Here is a 22,706-nt window from a genome sequence, read left to right on the forward strand (position 1 = left end):
GTGTGAGGTAACAGTGGGTGTGAGGTAACAGTGGGTGTGAGGTAACAGTGGGTGTGAGGTAACAGTGGGTGTGAGGTAACAGTGAGTGTGAGGTAACAGTGGGTGTGAGGTAGCAGTAAGTGTGAGGTAACAGTGGGTGTGAGGTAAAGTGGGTGTGAGGTAACAGTGAGTGTGAGGTAACAGTGGGTGTGAGGTAACAGTAAGTGTGAGGTAACAGTGGGTGTGAGGTAACAGTGGGTGTGAGGTAACAGTTGGTGTGAGGTAACAGTTGGTGTGAGGTAACAGTGGGTGTGAGGTAACAGTGAGTGTGAGGTAACAGTGGGTGTGAGGTAACAGTGGGTGTGAGGTAACAGTGGGTGTGAGGTAACAGTGGGTGTGAGGTAACAGTGAGTGTGAGGTAACAGTGGGTGTGAGGTAACAGTAAGTGTGAGGTAACAGTGGGTGTAAGGTAACAGTGGGTGTGAGGTAACAGTGAGTGTGAGGTAACAGTGGGTGTGAGGTAACAGTGAGTGTGAGGTAACAGTGAGTGTGAGGTAACAGTGAGTGTGAGGTAACAGTGGGTGTGAGGTAACAGTAAGTGTGAGGTAACAGTGGGTGTGAGGTAACAGTGGGTGTGAGGTAACAGTAAGTGTGAGGTAACAGTGGGTGTGAGGTAACAGTGGGTGTGAGGTAACAGTGAGTGTGAGGTAACAGTGGGTGTGAGGTAACAGTAAATGTGAGGTAACAGTGAGTGTGAGGTAACAGTGGGTGTGAGGTAACAGTTGGTGTGAGGTAACAGTTGGTGTGAGGTAACAGTGGGTGTGAGGTAACAGTGAGTGTGAGGTAACAGTGGGTGTGAGGTAACAGTGAGTGTGAGGTAACAGTGAGTGTGAGGTAACAGTGGGTGTGAGGTAACAGTGAGTGTGAGGTAACAGTGAGTGTGAGGTAACAGTGGGTGTGAGGTAACAGTGAGTGTGAGGTAACAGTGGGTGTGAGGTAACAGTGAGTGTAAGGTAACAGTGGGTGTGAGGTAACAGTGAGTGTGAGGTAACAGTGGGTGTGAGGTAACAGTGAGTGTGAGGTAACAGTGGGTGGGAGGTAACAGTCAGTGTGAGGTAACAGTGGGTGTGAGGTAACAGTTGGTGTGAGGTAACAGTGAGTGTGAGGTAACAGTGGGTGTGACGTAACAGTAAGTGTGAGGTAACAGTGGGTGTGAGGTAACAGTGGGTGTGAGGTAACAGTTGGTGTGAGGTAACAGTTGGTGTGAGGTAACAGTGGGTGTGAGGTAACAGTGAGTGTGAGGTAACAGTTGGTGAGAGGTAACAGTGAGTGTGAGGTGACAGTTGGTGTGAGGTAACAGTAAGTGTGAGGTAACAGTAAGTGTGAGGTAACACTGGTCGCGAGGTAACAGTGAGCGTGAGGTAACAGTGAGCGTGAGGTAACAGTGGGTGTGAGGTAACAGTAAGTGTGAGGTAACACTGGTCGCGAGGTATGTGGGAACCGACCTGTGAGATTTATATTTATTTAATTTATATGAATTTATATTTACGTTAATTTATATACTTCGATAGCAATTTGTATAATGATAAGTGGACTGTATTTCTGCAATAATCTCAATCTCACAAATCGATCCTCTACACATTAGGGGGGGTTTATTAAATTAATATATATGCAGCCAATCAAACTACAGTAATAGCTACATACATTGACGAGGTTCCTTATCTTATAGTACAGCAGGTTAGTCCACCAGGTATAACTAGGGTGTAGACACCAAATTATCCTCTTTGAGGTAGCTTTCATCACCCAGGTAACTGGTGCACAAACTCTTCCTCGTCTTGACCTGTCAAAAGGGCGCTAACTGTGAAGCCAGAATCCTATATATGACAAGTTATATCAGAGAAAACACTATACATGGAACAATAAAGACCTGGCTTAATTACCTTTTAATTTGAGGCTATGTCGTGCTCTAACCGGCCCACCCTATATAATGACATTAATGGCCACAAATGAAAGATACATGGGTTTCGGAAAGAACACTTAACTTGAATTTGTTGACAGCGTGTGATAATGGTACACCTTTGGTTTCCATAACACTACGTCCAAGTAAAATTAACAGGAGCCGAATTTGCTCCCGTGTGAGCCTCTGGTCTCAATATAAACAATGGCTGCCCTCCTTCCTCACTCTGACGCCTGGCTTACATTGTCCACATGTCAGAAAGTGATAGAAGGGTCACATTTACTCTACTTTAATATTGATAATTAAGTTAATTTATATGAGATGTTTTTATGATGGTAAAGTCCAAAGACTAATGTATTTAAGAATAATTCCCACCATAATAGGTGGAGAATATAATAGTATGTGGTGATGATATCCCGTTTTCTTTAGACGGTAATTCCACTACAAGTTACGTTTTCTATGGGTTAACGTGTTGGTACAATATAGCTATTATCTGTATGATTATTAAATGGTGTCGGATTTTCCGACATAATTCCCCAGGGGGCTGCTCACGGGTCGAAGTCCTATTTAGAACAGACGAACACCGATACTCCTCCTTCGAATTATTAGATTAATTTGATGTTAGTAGTTAGTAATCACACATTTGTGTGTCTGTTCGTACAGGACGGATGTCCCGTACTAGAGTTGCAGGGATTAGAAGTCTAATGCGATTTCATTTCCCTGTTAACTCTTGAAAGGCTAATATTCAAGCCTAATTACTTATTATTTAACCCAGAAGACTGAATGTGATCAAGTACTACAGTCAAGTATGATTCAGGGACTGCAATGAGATCAGTGACATCAGATATAACTTGAAGTTTCTTCAGGTAACTGGTCACTGATATATAAACACTGAGGCCCATGGAATGCATCTTGATTAAATAATAAATGTATCAAATCAGTCATCAAATTTATTGGGGTTTAATTTAGTTAATTGATTCAGAAGATTGAATAGCTCATCATTAAAGTAAAGTATGGTTCTGAGACTGCAGTGGGATCAGTGACATTGGTCGCAGTGACTTGTAGCTGTTTTAGGCTACTGTTCACTGATTTGCCACTGAGGCCTCATGAACTCATCTTCAGCTTCAAATGATGATACTAACATCAACCTCTGTTGCTATAGTCAGCTGTAATCTCCTTAGTATAATGCTACTGGAGAAATATAATCAGCTGACAAATTTAGATTTCTACTGGTATTGTTTATCTGCAGGCATAGGTCTCCTCAGGCTTGATACTGGACCTGAGAGTAATTTACCTCCTGCAGAGTTTAACATGGTTATACCCTGATATTTAGTAGGGCTACCGATGAATCGATGACAATAGTCTGTCCCTACAAGGAGACCGAAGTCAGTGAGGTGATCAGACTTAATATTATCTGCCAATTTTATTCCTCTATTTCTCAGGAATTTGGCTGTTGCTCTCAGACCTTGAACTTGTAGGTCTACTGGTATTTTGTCCACCACAATGGCTTGTACTCGACAGACGTAGCTGCCTAAATGTACTGATGGTTGTACCACCTGGTAGACTTGAGGTCCTGCATCTGTTACAAACCCTGAGATGTTGAATGACGTCTGGGCTACAGGCCTTAATTGTAGTTCATCTGCCAACTTTTTAGTAATATATGTTCTTTGGGATCCTTGGTCAAACAACCCACGGGTATGGACCTTGGCCCTCTTATTCAGGATGGTAATTTGGGCAGTAGGCAAAGTCGTATTACCTTTAGACTTTGCCGATTGGACACTCTTTGTTTGTTGCACCTTGCAGTACTGTACTGTGGTGGGAATGCTATCTTCCACCTTGGGGTTTGGAGACGTTGTTTTGGTGTCTCTGCACAATGCTGCATGGTGCTGATCTTTGTTACACCTATTACAGGTGTGTAATTGGGTATCACAGTCCTTGATGTTATGTTTCCTGAGGCACCTCGTGCAATGTTGCAAATCTTTGAGTCGCTCAACACGGGCGTCACTATCAGGAAAATTAGAGCAGTGGTACATTGAATGTTTCTCATTGCAGAACAAACATGTTCCATAGCTTCCAGTACCCTTTGGTGTCACGTTCTTGGGTGACACAGTAACTATAGGCTTGGAGGGTCCCACTGCATATACGCCCACACTGCCACTGTTCCACTTTGGTGTTGAATTATATTGTCTAGATTGATTTGGAGTACCCTTGGTACTCTGTGGATTACTATTATTGGTTTCTGAGGGTTTACTTGGTGGTTTTAATTTGTCATGTGTTCGTAATTGATGAACTACTGACTTTAAACCTTCAGATATTTCATTCATGGATAAGATACTTTTATTGTAATGAGCACTCATTTGTCTCAATATGTCCCTAGGTATTTTCTCCTGGACAATTATTTTCAAGACCCACTCAGCCCCGTTTGTATCTGCTGTCAGGCTGAGGGCATTGATCAATGATTCTACCTCCAGCTTGAAGACTTGGAGTGAATCAGCTGAAGCCTCCGGTGGGGGTAAATGCAACAGCTCATGAACTAAATGTGATGTTCTTACTTCTGGATCAGCATAATTATCCTTGAGGAGTTTTACTGCCAGATCATAGCCGTCATTAGTTAATCTCAGATGGGATACTACTGTTTTAGCCTCACCTGATAATTGGCCTTGCAAATAAGAGAATTTACTACTCTTTGGTAAAGATTGTTTTGAGTCTACAAGGTCAACGAATTTGTTCCAAAATTCGTCCCAATCTTCCTCATCTTTTCCTGAGAAAGTGGGTAAATTAATTGGAGGGAGTCGAGCTTCTGCTTGACTCGTATTAGATGCAACTGTTGTTGTTGTTGTTGCCTTGTTCTGGGCAATTAATTTGACATAAGGCTGTAACGTGGCCTGAGTGTGATCTTCATAATTCGCAAGATCAACCATAATGTCGTCTATTTCTGTTTCTGATAAATTAGTGTTGGCAAGTTCAGCCACATATGTTGCTATTTGACATTTAATTTGCTCAAATTTACCTGCAGCTGCTTGATAATAGCTTTCCAGGTCAGCATAATCAACTTGAGATTGTTGTGACAAATCTTCACATTTCTTGATCTGTCTTGTTAAGTGGCCTTTAAGACCTGCAAGGGTTCTTTTCATTCTCCCTGCATTATCCATACTGGCTAGTTGGTGAAGCCTTGTGGGACTTGTACTTGGGCTGCTCATAATACTGAACAAGCACTGATGGTAGCCTAGGGTAAAATCTGCACTCACTAGGCAATAATCCTACCTCTACTAGAGGTTAGCACTTAAAATTAATACACATTATATATATACAATCATACACACTAATGATTTGAGTGATAAACCAGTGTCACTGGAAGTACCTTTAGGTTAGCTCTTCTATATCACCCTAGGATGGTAGAGACACTAATTAATCACTCAAAGGTGTAATGATCATAAGTAAATTATTATATATACAACTCAACTCGAGTTGATAAAAATTACACCCAAAATAGGGTCTGGACCATTCATTAATGGTGTTAGGTTGTTGAATATAGTACAACTGACTATGGTAATAATGGGACTAGGATGAGCAATAATAGTTCAACTAGTCAATGTTTAATATCCTACCCTGATGTGGGTTGGCAATTAGTAAATATTATACTGTAATCACTAGTGCAATATATTAAATAATTCTCTATTTTGGAGAAATAATATACACAATTATTGATAATAGCCTCTTAATTAGCCTCTATGAAACTTCTAATATTATCTAGAAGTATTAAATATTATTAGTGACCTCGCGAAATAAAGTCCACAAAATTCGTAGATAATCTCTCGCGAAATGTAACACCACGAAATCCGTGAACAATCTTGCGAGGACACAGCCACTAATTTGGCTGGCTTCTATATTAGCGCTGTCATTTCACGAAATAACACGCCACCAAATATCTGTGGGTGTCCCTGAAACCGCTGATGAGGCAGATCTGAACTGAGCGGGGCTCGTGAATTCGTTCGAGGCAACGCCGCCGTCTTTGACTGGCTGGCTTTGTTTAAATCACACTGCACTAGTATATTTAATGAATCCACTGGTTAACTGGTTCATCCGGTACTAAGATGACCAAATGTGGGTTCATAGGACCGAATATTCCGGTTCCGAAGGTCCAAATAATTCGGTTTCGAAGGACCAAATAATGTGGGAACCGACCTGTGAGATTTATATTTATTTAATTTATATGAATTTATATTTACGTTAATTTATATATTTCGATAGCAATTTGTATAATGATAAGTGGACTGTATTTCTGCAATAATCTCACAAATCGATCCTCTACACATTAGGGGGGGTTTATTAAATTAATATATATGCAGCCAATCAAACTACAGTAATAGCTACATACATTGATGAGGTTCCTTATCTTATAGTACAGCAGGTTAGTCTACCAGGTATAACTAGGGTGTAGACACCAAATTATCCTCTTTGAGGTAGCTTTCATCACCCAGGTAACTGGTGCACAAACTCTTCCTCGTCTTGACCTGTCAAAAGGGCGCTAACTGTGAAGCCAGAATCCTATATATGACAAGTTATATCAGAGAAAACACTATACATGGAACAATAAAGACCTGGCTTAATTACCTTTTAATTTGAGGCTATGTCGTGCTCTAACCGGCCCACCCTATATAATGACATTAATGGCCACAAATGAAAGATACATGGGTTTCGGAAAGAACACTTAACTTGAATTTGTTGACAGCGTGTGATAATGGTACACCTTTGGTTTCCATAACACTACGTCCAAGTAAAATTAACAGGAGCCGAATTTGCTCCCGTGTGAGCCTCTGGTCTCAATATAAACAATGGCTGCCCTCCTTCCTCACTCTGACGCCTGGCTTACATTGTCCACATGTCAGAAAGTGATAGAAGGGTCACATTTACTCTACTTTAATATTGATAATTAAGTTAATTTATATGAGATGTTTTTATGATGGTAAAGTCCAAAGACTAATGTATTTAAGAATAATTCCCACCATAATAGGTGGAGAATATAATAGTATGTGGTGATGATATCCCGTTTTCTTTAGACGGTAATTCCACTACAAGTTACGTTTTCTATGGGTTAACTTGTTGGTACAATACAGCTATTATCTGTATGATTATTAAATGGTGTCGGATTTTCCGACAAGGTAACAGTGGGTGTGAGGTAACAGTGGGTGTGAGGTGACAGTGAGTGTGAGGTAACAGTGAGTGTGAGGTAACAGTGAGTGTGAGGTAACAGTAGGTGTGAGGTAACAGTGAGTGTGAGGTAACAGTGAGTGTGAGGTAACAGTGAGTGTGAGGTAACAGTGAGTGTGAGGTAACAGTTGGTGTGAGGTAACAGTGAGTGTGAGGTGACAGTTGGTGTGAGGTAACAGTAAGTGTGAGGTAACAGTAAGTGTGAGGTAACACTGGTCGCGAGGTAACAGTGAGTGTGAGGTAACAGTGGGTGTGAGGTAACAGTGGGTGTGAGGTAACAGTGAGTGTGAGGTAACAGTGAGTGTGAGGTAACAGTGAGTGTGAGGTAACAGTGAGTGTGAGGTAACACTGGTCGCGAGGTAACAGTGAGTGTGAGGTAACACTGGTCGCGAGGTAACAGTGAGTGTGAGGTAACAGTGGGTGTGAGGTAACAGTGGGTGTGAGGTAACAGTGGGTGTGAGGTAACAGTGGGTGTGAGGTAACAGTGGGTGTGAGGTAACAGTGGGTGTGAGGTAACAGTGAATGTGAGGTGACAGTTGGTGTGAGGTAACAGTAAGTGTGAGGTAACAGTAAGTGTGAGGTAACAGTGAGTGTGAGGTAACAGTGAGTGTGAGGTAACAGTGGGTGTGAGGTAACAGTGAGTGTGAGGTAACAGTAAGTGTGAGGTAACAGTTGGTGTGAGGTAACAGTGAGTGTGAGGTAACAGTGAGTGTGAGGTAACAGTGAGTGTGAGGTAACAGTGAGTGTGAGGTAACACTGGTCGCGAGGTAACAGTGAGTGTGAGGTAACAGTGGGTGTGAGGTAACAGTGGGTGTGAGGTAACAGTGAGTGTGAGGTAACAGTGAGTGTGAGGTAACAGTGAGTGTGAGGTAACAGTGAGTGTGAGGTAACACTGGTCGCGAGGTAACAGTGAGTGTGAGGTAACACTGGTCGCGAGGTAACAGTGAGTGTGAGGTAACAGTGGGTGTGAGGTAACAGTGGGTGTGAGGTAACAGTGGGTGTGAGGTAACAGTGGGTGTGAGGTAACAGTGGGTGTGAGGTAACAGTGGGTGTGAGGTAACAGTGAATGTGAGGTGACAGTTGGTGTGAGGTAACAGTAAGTGTGAGGTAACAGTAAGTGTGAGGTAACAGTAAGTGTGAGGTAACAGTGAGTGTGAGGTAACAGTGAGTGTGAGGTAACAGTGGGTGTGAGGTAACAGTGAGTGTGAGGTAACAGTAAGTGTGAGGTAACAGTTGGTGTGAGGTAACAGTGAGTGTGAGGTGACAGTTGGTGTGAGGTAACAGTGAGTGTGAGGTGACAGTTGGTGTGAGGTAACAGTGAGTATGAGGTAACAGTTAGTGTGAGGTAACAGTAAGTATGAGGTAACAGTGAGTGTGAGGTAACAGTGGGTGTGAGGTAACAGTGAGTATGAGGTAACAGTGAGTGTGAGGTAACAGTAAGTGTGAGGTAACAGTAAGTGTGAGGTAGCAGTTGGTGTGAGGTAACAGTGGGTGTGAGGTAACAGTAAGTGTGAGGTAACAGTTGGTGTGAGGTAACAGTGAGTGTGAAGTAACGGTTGGTGTGAGGTAACAGTGAGTGAGAGGTAACGGTTGGTGTGAGGTAACACTACTTTGCTACTACCCTCTGCAAGTTTTCTTTTGTTTAAGCTAATGGAAGTAAATCAAGATTGATTTTCTTCTAAGTTTTGTTTAACTAACTTTGGTTCTTTATCCCGAACTTCATAACCAAACTGCATGGTAAGGAGATTATAGGATATGGACCACCAGTTTACATAAGATCCTTTGTATTACTGTAAACCACATACAGTCCCTGTCAAAAAGAACAGATGTAATCCAGAGATACTCAAGCTTTGTATATTTAAGGCTTTGTATATTTAATATATTTATATATTAGAGAGCTTAATGTTAGATAATTTTGAAAACTATAGCAATGCACCAGATTTGAATGTGTTTATTGCTCTCCTGATGCTCTTTAATTCAATATTCTGTCATTTTTTATATAATAATAGATAGTCTATTTAAACCTAACTGCTGCACATATATAGCTAGTAGATCTTATCTTGAGATGATTTCGGGGCTTTTTAGTGTCCCCGCGGCCCGGTCCTCGACCAGGCCTCCACCCCCAGGAAGCAGCCCGTGACAGCTTGACTAACACCCAGGTACCTATTTTACTGCTAGGTAAGAGGGGAATAGGGTGAAAGAAACTCTGCCCAATGTTTCTCGCCGGCGCCTGGGATCGAACCCAGAACCACAGGATCACAAGTCCAGCGTGATGTCCGCTCGGCCGACCGGCTCCCTAGATATGTATATTTATAATGCAGAGTGGCTACCCAGCAAACATCGAAGCGTGTCTCTAACGATTTTAATTGGTAGTAGATAGGTAAAATTTTAACTATTTAATTTAAGAAATTTTTCAAGGTTTAAAATACGTTAACTTGAGTTATCCAAATCATGGACCTTTTAGCTAACGTTCATATTATTTTTTATTTTATTGATATTTTATATTAAACACAATTATTTAATGAGTGTGCATTCGTGCTTGTGCTCTCTGTCTGTCTGTCTCTGTTTTTCTTTCGCTGTTGATCTCTCTGTCTGTCTGTTTCTGCCTCGCTGTAGGTCAGTCTGTCTGCCTGTCTCTGTCAGTCTCTGTGTTCTGTATGTCTGTCAGTCTCTGTATCTACATGTATGTTTGTTTGTCACTCTGTCAATCAATCAACATGTCAATTTGTCAATCAACATGTCTGTTTGTATGTCTATCTGTCGATCTTTCTCTGTCTCATTGTCTTTCTGACTTCCTTGTCTCTCTGTCTTTCTTTCTCTTTCTCTCTCTTTTTCTCTGTCTTTCGGTCTCTCAATGTCTGTCTGCTGATCTCTCAATACCTCTGAACACTTTTTCTGTCTGTCTGTCTGTCTGTCTGTCTGTCTGTCTGTCTGTCTGTCTGTCTGTCTGTCTGTCTGTCTGTCTGTCTGTCTCTCTCTCTCTCTCTCTCTCTCTCTCTCTCTCTCTCTCTCTCTCTCTCTCTCTCTCTCTCTCTCTCTCTCTCTCTCTCTCTCTCTCTCTCTCTCTCTCTCTCTCTCTCTCTCTCTCTCTCTCTCTCTCTCTCTCTCTCTCTCTCTCTGTATCTGCTTGCCTGCCTGTCTCTTCCTTTTTGTCTGTATCTGTGTGTTTGTCTCTCTCTGTCTCTTTGTCTCTGTCAGTTTATCTGTCTGTCTCTGTCCCTATTTGTGTGATTCTCAGTCTCTGTCTGTCTGCCACTAGATGTCTGCATTTCTCTGTCACTATGTCTACTTTTCTTTGTCTCTCTGTGTTTTTCTGTATCTCGTTATGTCTTTTTTTTCTCTCTCTCTTTCTTTCTGTCTCCCAGTCTGTCTCACTCTATATCTGTCAGGCTGTCTGTATTTCTGCCTCTCTCTCTCTCTTTCTCTATCTATCTTCCACTTTCTATCTGTTTCTGACTCCATTTTTTCTGTTTTTTTTCACCTGATTGTCTCTGTTTCGCTGATTGAGAGATTGTCTCAATCTCTCTGTCTCCATAACTCTGTTCCTCTCTTTGTCTGTATATCTATCTATCTATCTGCACCTCGTAGTCTTGTTTTTCTGTCCGTATCTGTGATTGTCTGTCTATCTGTCTGTCTGTCTGTCTGTCTGTCTGTCTGTCTGTCTGTCTGTCTGTCTGTCTGTCTGTCTGTCTTTCTGTCTGTCTGTCTGTCTGTCTGTCTGTCTGTCTGTCTGTCTGTCTGTCTGCCTGCTTGCCTGTCTGTCTGTCTGTCTGTCTGTCTGTCTGTCTGTCTGTCTGTCTGTCTCTCTCTCTGTCTGTCTGTCTGTCTGTCTGTCTGTCTGTCTGTCTGTCTGTCTGTCTGTCTGTCTGTCTGTCTGTCTCTCCATTTGAATATCTATCTTTCTGTGTGTCTATCAGTATCTCCACTTGCCTGTTTGTCTATCTCCTTTTCTTTCCTTTTTCTAACTTTTTCTCTCTCTATCTTCCCCTCTCTCTCTCTATATATATATATACACTTATTTCTTGATGCTTCTATATTGGAGCGGAGTCTTGAGGTGGGTAGAATATAGCGACGCGACACGGGCGCGTTTCGTAAAACTTATACACTTATTACACTTATATATACACTTATTATATATGTGTACAACACATAACACCGCCAGTGTCACTTTCACACAGGACACTACAAAAGAAGTTCTTCAGTCTTCTATCCCAGCGAGTCCATTTCTATCTTCTATCGTACAACACCCAAGGCTCCTTCCCTTAACCTTTCTTCTCGGGTACTCACGCCGACGAGTCCACCTTCCTCAGTAAATCATGGGCCAATCCTCCACAGTATTACGACTGTAAAAACGCCACGTCGACTCTCCAGCAAGACAATGGCTGGTCTCCAGTACCACGTTGGCTGGCTTGCCTAAAAAGACTTCACCTATCTCAAGCCTTAACATAGAGAACAGACGGACGTTAAATCCGTCTAGTAACTCAACTGGGCCATCCTGGGATATGTCTGTCCAATCTCTAATACTATACTGGCTATCACAGACAATTCAGTCTCCGCTGACTCTGCTCTACTTGTTTTTACTGGAACACGTCTTGAGATAAGAACTACTCTAGGTGAATTGACGCTTGTCGACCAAGGTACCTAAAAATCACTTCTGAGGAATAAAAATTGTATAGTAAGAAGGAAACTGCACAGGTGTCCGTAAGATCACAGCCTTTTACCGTAGAACAGAAAATGGAGTCAGTTGGGCTCAACACATGGCGTTGACATCATCTCTCACACACACACCCACACTCTCTTAATCTCTAAACTCTTTCTCTTACTCTCTTAAGTCAGTTCAATATAGATTATTTCCAAAATATTGTAAGAGTCAAATAATTAGTAGTAATATTAATCGGGAGGGGATGGGGGATTTAAACCTCAAACCGGAGCTCTGGTTGTTACACCAGACTGTTACTTGCATACAGGCGGACAGCGTCCCCAGCCACAGAACAAACACCCGACCTCGGCAGCCACACTCCTGCTACTGTCGGTCGACCAGCAATGGACACTGGAGTGCTTGCAATTTACCCAGGAGATCACCCTGTACGCCTCTTGATCTTGGAGAGGGGCTTAGCATCACCTATTTAGAGGTGCAGCTCCAAAACTGGCCTCGTTGTCTTGTGTTCACACCCTACTTGAGCCGCCGTGACTACCCACTCTCTCCTTGTTTGGAATAAACTCCTAAAACCCCCTTTTGTGAAATAGTATCAACTGTCACCCTATCCGCAGCTGTGACCCCCCCCCCCCTCTCTCTCTCTCTCTCTCTCTCTCTCTCTCTCTCTCTCTCTCTCTCTCTCTCTCTCTCTCTCTCTCTCTCTCTCTCTCTCTCTCTCTCTCTCTCTCTCTCTCTCTCTCTCTCTCTCTCTCTCTCTCTCTCTCTCTCTCTCTCCTCTCTCTCTCTCTCTCTCTCTCTCTCTCTCTCTCTCTCTCTCTCTCTCTCTCTCTCTCTCTCTCTCTCTCTCTCTCTCTCTCTCTCTCTCTCTCTCTCTCTCTCTCTCTCTCTCTCTCTCTCTCTCTCTCTCTCTCTCTCTCTCTCTCTCTCTCTCTCTCTCTCTCTCTCTCTCTCTCTCTCTCTCTCTCTCTCTCTCTCTCTCTCTCTCTCTCTCTCTCTCTCTCTCTCCTCTCTCTCTCTCTCTCTCTCTCTCTCTCTCTCTCTCTCTCTCTCTCTCTCTCTCTCTCTCTCTCTCTCTCTCTCTCTCTCTCTCTCTCTCTCTCTCTCTCTCTCTCTCTCTCTCTCTCTCTCTCTCTCTCTCTCTCTCTCTCTCTCTCTCTCTCTCTCTCTCTCTCTCTCTCTCTCTCTCTCTCTCTCTCTCTCTCTCTCTCTCTCTCTCTCTCTCTCTCTCTCTCTTGCTTTCTGGGAAACCTCACCAGGACAAGAGCAAGAGCCAGCTAACATATAAAAACATTTAATACAGTAATAGACGGACATAATAAACAAACATATGATAAGCAATATTACCATAGAACACTCCTAAACTGCTACAACCTGGTAGCACTCCAATGTCATATCATGGCCTCACCAATTGTTCATATCAAGGGGCTGCACAACTCTTGGCTTGCCATTAACTACTCCCTCACTACTTGGGGCTGAAATTCAGTTACAACAATACTGTATTCTCAACCCTAAAAGTATATGAAACTTTGCTTGGGGCTGAAATACATGAAACATCTACATGAGTATCTCCCAACAAAAGAATAAATCAATCTCTCACCTTACACTGTGTCTTGCATGCAAATATGCATTCAAGCGCGCCCCCTTTATACAATCATGCCTCGACAATGAACCTCTGTTCGGTTCCAAGTGGTTCACTACCAAAGTATATCTCTAAGTCCAAAATAATATCAGGATAGGCGCTTCTGCAGTTCTCCCAAGCTGTTGCATAACAAAGTGCTACTTCAACATCAGTGTCGCTTCTCCACTGATTCCACAAAGAAACGTGTAGCTCTCCTGCACTGCTTGAAGTCAACTACTCACTATGGAGTTCTACTCTACCACAGAGTTACGCATACACTTCTTCTCAAACTTCGAAGTACCTCCACTAACTTCTTCTCTAGTCTCGACGTTCCTCCATTAGCTCCATCCTAGACAAACCTGCAATTCCATTACCATGCCAATAAAAATGTTTTCTAACAAAACATAAGTAATAAATTTATATCCCAGCATTATATCTCGCCATCCGACGTTGCACTGCGCCGTCCAACTGTGTTGGCTACTCCCTCATCCTGGACGAGTCTAAGCTGAGTACATGTCTTGACACGCCGACGGAAGCTTTGGCCGGCCGCAACGCTGGGGGGTCTCTGCCCCTCAGTCGACCCTTGACCTCCATCGAGAATGGTTGTACGACTTCCCCCCTCCTGCCGCGGACATAGACAAGAACACAACCTATAGCACTGTATCATCCTTTGCAGATGACACTAGGATCTTCATGAGAGTTGGCAACATAGAGGACACGGCAAACCTCCAATCAGATGTAGATCAGGTCTTTCTATGGGCTACAGAAAATAATATGGTGTTTAACGAAGATAAGTTCCAGCTCATGCGCTATGGAAAAAATGAAAATATAAAAACGGAAAACACGTACAAAACTCAGGCAAATCATAACATAGAACGAAAAGGCAATGTAAAGGATCTGGGTGTACTCATCATGTCGAAAGACCTTACCTTTAAAGAACACAATAAAGTAGCCGTGACAACTGCAAGAAAAATGACAGGTTGGATAACAAGAACTTTTCACACTAGAGATGCTATACCGATGATGATACTTTTCAAAACGCTTGTGCTCTCTAGAGTGGAGTAGAGTGGAGCACAATGACAGCCCCTTTCAAAGCTGGAGAAATTGCTGACCTGGAGAGCGTGCAGAGATCCTTTACTGCTAGAATCCACTCAGTAAAACATCTAAACTATTGGGACCGACTAAAGAGCCTAAAACTGTACTCCCTTGAGCTTAGGCGGGAGAGGTACATAATAATTTCACACATGGAAAATATTAGAGGGGCTGGTCTCAAACCTGCACACAGAAATAACATCACATGAGACCAGAAGACATGGCAGGATGTGCAGAATACCCCCGTTGAAAAACAGAGGTGCAATGGTACTCTGAGAGAGAACTCTATCAACATCAGAGGTCCGAGACTGTTCAACGCGCTTCCACTACACATAAGGGGCATAACTAGCCGACCCCTCACAGTGTTCAAGAGAGAACTGGATAAGCACCTCTAAAGGATACCTGATCAACCAGGCTGTGACTCATACGTCAGGCTGCGAGCAGCCGCGTCCAACAGCCTGGTTGATCAGTCCGGCTACCAGGTGGCCTGGTCGACGACCGGGCCGCGGGGACGCTAAGCCCCGGAAGCACCTCAAGGTAACCTCAATGTAAAGTAGGTAACCTCCAGCATGTCCTCTCAACTTAAATTACCTATTTTATCTAAATGGCTCAATAAAGTCACTACCCTACATATACATATGTTCACTATGATTGCTGGGCAAATGATCAAACACTGGTAGTTAATCTAACAACTGATTAAACAGGCTTACCACAGGGATCTATGACATAGGGGTGCTTACTACCAGGCCCTCAACATGACGCTGACACAGGCCGCACACAAAAATGGCCATAGGACTGCTTCACAAGGCTTCTTTTAGTCCTGACTTGAGTACATGAAGTCGCCCAGCAGGCTCCACAACAGAAACGCCTGCTTACTTCCTTCCTTTCTCTTGGAGGAGCACACAATTAGAGTTCCATGAAGGCGCGACCAACACTCACTTTAGGGCCGCCTCTAATATATCCAAATCACAGAGAAATGGTGTACAATGTCCCCAACAGCTTCTTCACAGTTGCAAACAAGTAGCCTTCACTCCACCTGTAACACAGGGAACTATGTTTTTTCCTTCCTTCCAGGAGATCAATGATATACGACCACCTCTTACGACTGCTGTGACTTAAGTGAGGTCACGACGTCCTGCTAGTGTCACGCCATGTCACCAAAGTATCGATATCACATTTCATATTACTTATTATCAGATGCTCATCCTTTGCTCGTATTTTAAAATGATTCACTGGCGTTTATTATATATTTTTCCTTCTCTGACCTCTTAATTTCAAGTCCAGAAAGCAGAATAACTCTCATAGGGTAGACTCGTTCCACCCAGGCTATATGGTGTCATAACACATTATAAAAAATTACTCTAAAACGTTATATCACAACAATAAAAACGGTTGTTAAAATTTTATGGTCTCACTTTTTATAAAACATTTTTACAAATGATCAAACATCGTTTATATTAATTAATATAAAAGCGTACTTAAAACGAAAACAAATAGTTTTTAAAACGCTTTAAAAATAAAAAAAATGTTCTCTGGTTAGTTGTTTTAAGGTTGCTAATAACATGAAACATAGTAAGTCAATATCATATTTTATATATGCTGTTTGTGACATTCAAAGTACCAATTTTGTGTTGGAAATAAAGGTCCTGTGTATTTCTAAACAGTTTCAACAGTAAGAACAGAAGAATAAGCGAAAATGCTGAAGACTTATTGCCCTATGTGATGAAGGTCATATATATTCCCAATCAAATATATATGTATCAATCAAATACAAATAATATATATATTCCCAATCAAATAGTATATGTATCAATCAAATACAAATACATGTACCGTTCCTGATGTAGTCGTCGTACTTGTAACACTTATTGCACTGAGGTAGTTGAAGGCTCATTCTTTCTTGATTGTGTCCAGGATGATTGCGATGTCGAGGCATCTGAAGCCGTTTTCCACTGCTTGGGTCGCTGCTTCAGCTGTAGATCAGGTCACCTTCAGGCTTGATCATAGGTTGTCGTCGTTTTTGATGACTAACTTTGACTGCAGTCAGAGCCTGGTTCTTGTTGTTGATGCTTGTCAATATGGTGACATGGTTCATCGCCACCATGGTCCATGGTGGCGATGAAGACGTTGGTGCGGCTGAGAAAAACTGTTCTATCAGCCAGGTATCGACGGGTAGGCAAGATGATGAGGTCGGAGTCTCCTAGGGCATCTTGGTATTCTGGAGCAAACAGTTGTTCCAGACCTTCCACACTTGAGTACAGGAGTGAACATCTGCGCCGAAGCCGTCGGCGCAGATGTCCACTGTTGCTGCGTTGGTGATGTCGACTATTTTCGACAGTATCTGGAGCGGATGAGTGAAGTTTTACCTCGGAACCGAACTTTAATCTGGTGAATCATGGTCGAGTGAATACCCAAGTACCATGAGCGAGTGCAGAGGTGGAGATGTCTCTTGGGGTGGCAGAGCAGACCACTCTTCCTGGTCACCGACGGTGATACTCCGATTCTTTGATGATCTTTTGATCTTATGCCGATTTTCTTTTATGTCTCGACGGACGCCAAGTGAGGTGCTCTACCAGGTTAATAAATGCAAACTCCTAGAATCTTCTTCGGAACATTGTACACAGCACCTTGAGAAAGGATGTAGGTTACATCCGGACATTTGGATTTTTAATACACTTATAAATATCGGGTCTTTCCTTCACCTTCATTCAAGCACTTTGGCACTGTAGTAAGTTTCTCCATTTGGGGGTATGTAAATATATATAACTGATGGACAGATTAGACGATGAGGGGAACAGCAACATATGTTTCCAAAAGATATAAAATGTCTGTGTTTAAGAAGGAACCAAATCTGAGCCACTCAGAAACTTTATGGATATAATTAAGTGAAGACTACACTACACATAAGGGGCATAACTGGCCGACCCCTCACAGTGTTCAAGAGAGAACTGGATAAACACCTCCAAAGGATACCTGATCAACCAGGCTGTGACTCATACGTCAGGCTGCGAGCAGCCGCGTCCAACAGCCTTTTTGATCAGTCCGGCAACCAGGAGGCCTGGTCGACGACCGGGCCGCGGGGACGCTAAGCCCCGGAAGCACCTCAAGGTAACCTCAAGGTAAGATAATTATAGCCTATTAATAGGATTTGTATATAAGCCGCCAGTCTTCTACAGATTGGAAGCAAGGAATTTAATGTAAGAAGTAATTTGGTCCTTGAGGACTTAACAATGATTTATAATTTACTTTAAATTTGGAAGAATAATTTGGACAATTAAAACAGGGAATGCAGAAGTAGACGATTTTTTTTATAAATAGTTGATAACTGCTTCTTTAAGTAACATTTTAAGGAGCCAACACAGGAAAATATTATTTTAAACTTAGTCTTATCTAATAGGGAGACACAAATAAATTACGAGTTAAAGTGTGAGTTAGGGAACATTGTTAACAAGGAAATCACGTTTATGAACATGGAAGAGCTTTATAAATAAATAGTTGTACCCGGCCACGCATTGCTGTGGCTCAGCAAAGCCCCTAGCAACCCTCCTCATTGCCCTCGTCCTTCCCACCATTCCCCCCTCCCCTGTCCCCTCGTCCTCTCAACCATTCCCCACTTCCCCGTCCCCTCGTCCTCCACACCATTCTCCCCTCCCCCTTTCCCTCGTCCTCCTCATCATTCTTCCCTCCCCGTTCCCTCGTCCTCTCCACCATTACCCACTCCTCAGTCCCCTCGTCCTCCCTACCATTCCCCCCTCCCCTGTCCCCTCGTTCTTCCCACCATTCTGCACTTCCCCTGTCCGTTACATTCCGAAATGATCTGATGTTCCCATCACTGAAAAATAAGAACAGTTAAAAAAAACGAAATGAAAAACAATTCAAAAATACAAAAATAAACTATCCCCACGAAATGAAGCTGTGTGATAACGGACACAGCTCCATTCCAATGTAATGGCACACGAACTAATTAAATCAAAATGAAAATAATTCGAAATCTATGAAAATTCAATTTAACAATGCAATCGGAAATAGTGATATAGAATCGTTAAATATTTAGTATTGCGTATGCTGCTTTTACGTCCAACAGATTGTGCTTTTTTTTTAAACATGTTTTTACCTGTCACAAGTGTGGCATCCATATAGTAGATATATAAAAACACGTGCGTGTTAAAACTGCAACGTTGTGTCAAAATGTCACAGCAATTGGTGAAGAACTTTCGGAGATCAGCGATTTTGAATAAATGAACTTTTACATTTTTATTTATATAGATAAAATATGTATAAGTGCAAGATTTTAGTGAACTTTATTTAATGGATTAGGGAGTTTCATGAAAAGACAGATTGGTACACCTAAACATGGAAAGTGGGCTCTTCTTGGGATGTTAAAAGCAACTAGTAACTGGTAACATGACAATGAATTATATATATTCAAATATTAATTAATTAAATATTTTTTTAAAGCCCAGGAATGTAGTATACTATTTAAATTACTCAGATTGAATAATACTGACGGAAGATGGATAATATTTTACTAAAAATTCTTATTGGAAAAAGAAGGCCAAAAATGGATTAAGAATAAAGAATGCAATCTAGATACATTGTATCAAATTAATTAGAAATATTGAAAAAATAATAGGAAATGCAAAAAAAGAAATATAAAGAATGTATAGCAGGACAGGTAATTATGAATCTAAACGTTCTTTGCAGATATAGTAATGAAAGGTTAGGACTGTTCAACTAAAAACTGAAAAAGTCAGTTAATTGATAATGATGAAGAAATTAGTAGTAATTTAATTAATTTGTCTCTACATTTATTAGTTACAAATTAGTGAACTGTTTTCTTGCATATTTAATAAAGTCTTAGATTCGAGCAGAGCAGGAGAGTCGTGGAGGGTTGCAAATTCTTGACTATTTTTAGGAAAGAGATCGATGACTTGCGTCAAGGTATTATCCATTTAGCAGAATGTATATTGTAGGAAATTTGATTGAATCGATAATCGTGAAAGCCATTGGCTTACATCTGAAAAATGTTATTAATAAATAATTTAATACATTCATTAATAAAGAATTCACAACAGAGTTTTTCAAAGGGCCGTTCATTGACTGAAACATTTTTTCATTCTTTTTCAATTTTTTTTAAACCACTTTATTTATTCTTGTATTCTATAAGAAGATATTAATTGTAACTGCAGAAGGCCTGTTGGCCCCTACGAGGTGGATCTTATTTTCATCCGCTAAAACTCATTCATATATATGTTAAGTCTATGCTTGCAAGAATTCAGTCATCCTGCTTTTACTATGTCATCTGATAATTTGTTGCATAACCCAGCTACGCGAGCAGGCAGGGTGCAAGAGTCTCTTGATAGATAAAGACTTCTCTAAGGAGAGGTCCTTATCAACAAGCTTCACAAGGTCCCGATTCATGTTGGTTGTAAGAGTCACCTTCATTGCAACAAGAGCACTCCAAAAGATTTCCCAATGGTACCTCATCAATAATTTATAATTAGTTACATCTACATCATGTAATTACATCTTAATTGTGTCGAAGACACAAGAGCATGTAGAGTGCTAGAAGTATCTGTGCAAGCTGAACTACTTTCAGAGGGTTGTACACAATTACAAATGTAAAATTTCAAAATGTTTATTCACAATACTTATGTGTTACTATATAGGTGCGTATGTTACACTAGATTGGTGTCATCAAAGCTAAAAATGCATCAAAGAGATACAGGAATTCTTCAACTAATTGATCACCAAGTTCACTTCCGGACAGTCCTGTGCTAAAATGTTCTTAGACTGTCACTCATTAACAGGACAAGCAGACAATCAATACAACATGCATAAATATATATATATATATATATATATATATATATATATATATATATATATATATATATATATATATATGTCGTACCTAGTAGCCAGAACGCACTTCTCAGCCTACTATGCAAGGCCCGATTTGCCTAATAAACCAAGTTTTCATGAATTAATGTTTTTTCGACTACCTAACCTACCTAACCTAACCTAACCTAACCTAACTTTTTCGGCTACCTAACCTAACCTAACCTATAAAGATAGGTTAGGTTAGGTTAGGTAGGGTTGGTTAGGTTCGGTCATATATCTACGTTAATTTTAACTCCAATTAAAAAAAATTGACCTCATACGTAATGAAATGGGTAGCTTTATCATTTCATAAGAAAAAAATTAGAGAAAATATATTAATTCAGGAAAACTTGGCTTATTAGGCAAATCGGGCCTTGAATAGTAGGCCAAGAAGTGCGTACTGGCTACTAGGTACGACATATATATATATATATATATATATATATATATATATATATATATATATATACATATATATATATATATATATATATATATATATATATAAATATATATATATATATATATATGTATATATATATATATATATATATATATATATATATATATATATATATATATATATGTCGTACCTAGTAGCCAGAACGTACTTCTCAGCCTACTATGCAAGGCCCGATTTGCCTAATAAGCCAAGTTTTCACGAATTAATTGTTTTTCGACTACCTAACCTACCTAACCTAACCTAACCTAACTTTTTCGGCTACCTAACCTAACCTAACCTATAAAGATAGGTTAGGTTAGGTTAGGTAGGGTTGGTTAGGTTCGGTCATATATCTACGTTAATTTTAACTCCAATAAAAAAAAATTGACCTCATACATAATGAAATGGGTAGATTTATCATTTCATAAGAAAAAAATTAGAGAAAATATATTAATTCAGGAAAACTTGGCTTATTAGGCAAATCAGGCCTTGCATAGTAGGCTGAGAAGTGCGTTCTGGCTACTAGGTACGACATATATATATATATATATATATATATATATATATATATATATATATATATATATATATATATATATATATATATATATAAATATATATATATATATATATATATATATATATATATATATATATATATATATATATATATATATATATATATGTCGTACCTAGTAGCCAGAACTCACTTCTATGCCTACTATGCAAGGCCCGATTTGCCTAATAAGTCAAGTTTTCCTGAATAAATATATTTTCTCTAATTTTTTTATTATGAAATGATAAAGCTACCCATTTCATTATGTATGAGGTCAATTTGTTTTTATTGGAGTTAAAATTAAAGTAGATATACGACCGAACCTAACCAACCTTACCTAACCTAACCTAACCTATCTTTATAGGTTAGGTTAGGTTAGGTAGCCGAAAACGTTAGGTTAGGTTAGGTTAGGTAGGTTAGGTAGCTGAAAAACAATTAATTCACGAAAAGTTGGCTTATTAGGCAAATCGGGCCTTGCATAGTAGGCATAGAAGTGAGTTCTGGCTACTAGGTACGACAAATATATATATATATATATATATATATATATATATATATATATATATATATATATATATATATATGTCGTACCTAGTAGCCAGAACTCACTTCTCAGCCTTCTATTCAAGGCCCGATTTGCCTAATAAGCCAAGTTTTCCTGAATTAATATATTTACTATAATTTTTTTCTTATGAAATGATAAAGCTACCCTTTTCACTATGTATGAGGTCAATTTTTTTTATTGGAGTTAAAATTAACGTAGATATATGACCGAACCTAACCAACCCTACCTAACCTAACCTAACCTATATATATAGGTAAGGTTAGGTTAGGTAGCCAAAAAAAAGCTAGGTTAGGTTAGGTTAGGTAGGTTAGGTAGACGAAAAAACATTAATTCATGAAAACTTGGCTTATTAGGCAAATTGGGCCTTGCATAGTAGGCTGAGAAGTGAGTTCTGGCTACTAGGTACGACATATATATATGACAAAAAAACATGTGTAGTGCACTACACATCAAGAAGTCAACACCAGCAATCAACAGCCAATTATTGCACAACTATATTCTACCCACCTCAAGACTCCGCTCCAATATAGAAGCATCAAGAAATATGGACCAATAGGCTTTCTACAAACACTTCTATTCAATACCCATTGTTTCTGTTCTGTCTTGTGTTGATACTTTTAATACCCTATTAATATCCCCTCTTGTTCTATCTTGTGTTAATGCCACATCACCCCTCCCACCTCACTCAAATGTAGATATAAAATCAGAGATACTTAAGTTCTAATCAGTTGTGTATTTGTGAAGTC

This window comes from Procambarus clarkii, chromosome 2 (genome assembly GCF_040958095.1).
Source record: "Procambarus clarkii isolate CNS0578487 chromosome 2, FALCON_Pclarkii_2.0, whole genome shotgun sequence".
NCBI lineage: Eukaryota > Metazoa > Arthropoda > Malacostraca > Decapoda > Cambaridae > Procambarus > Procambarus clarkii.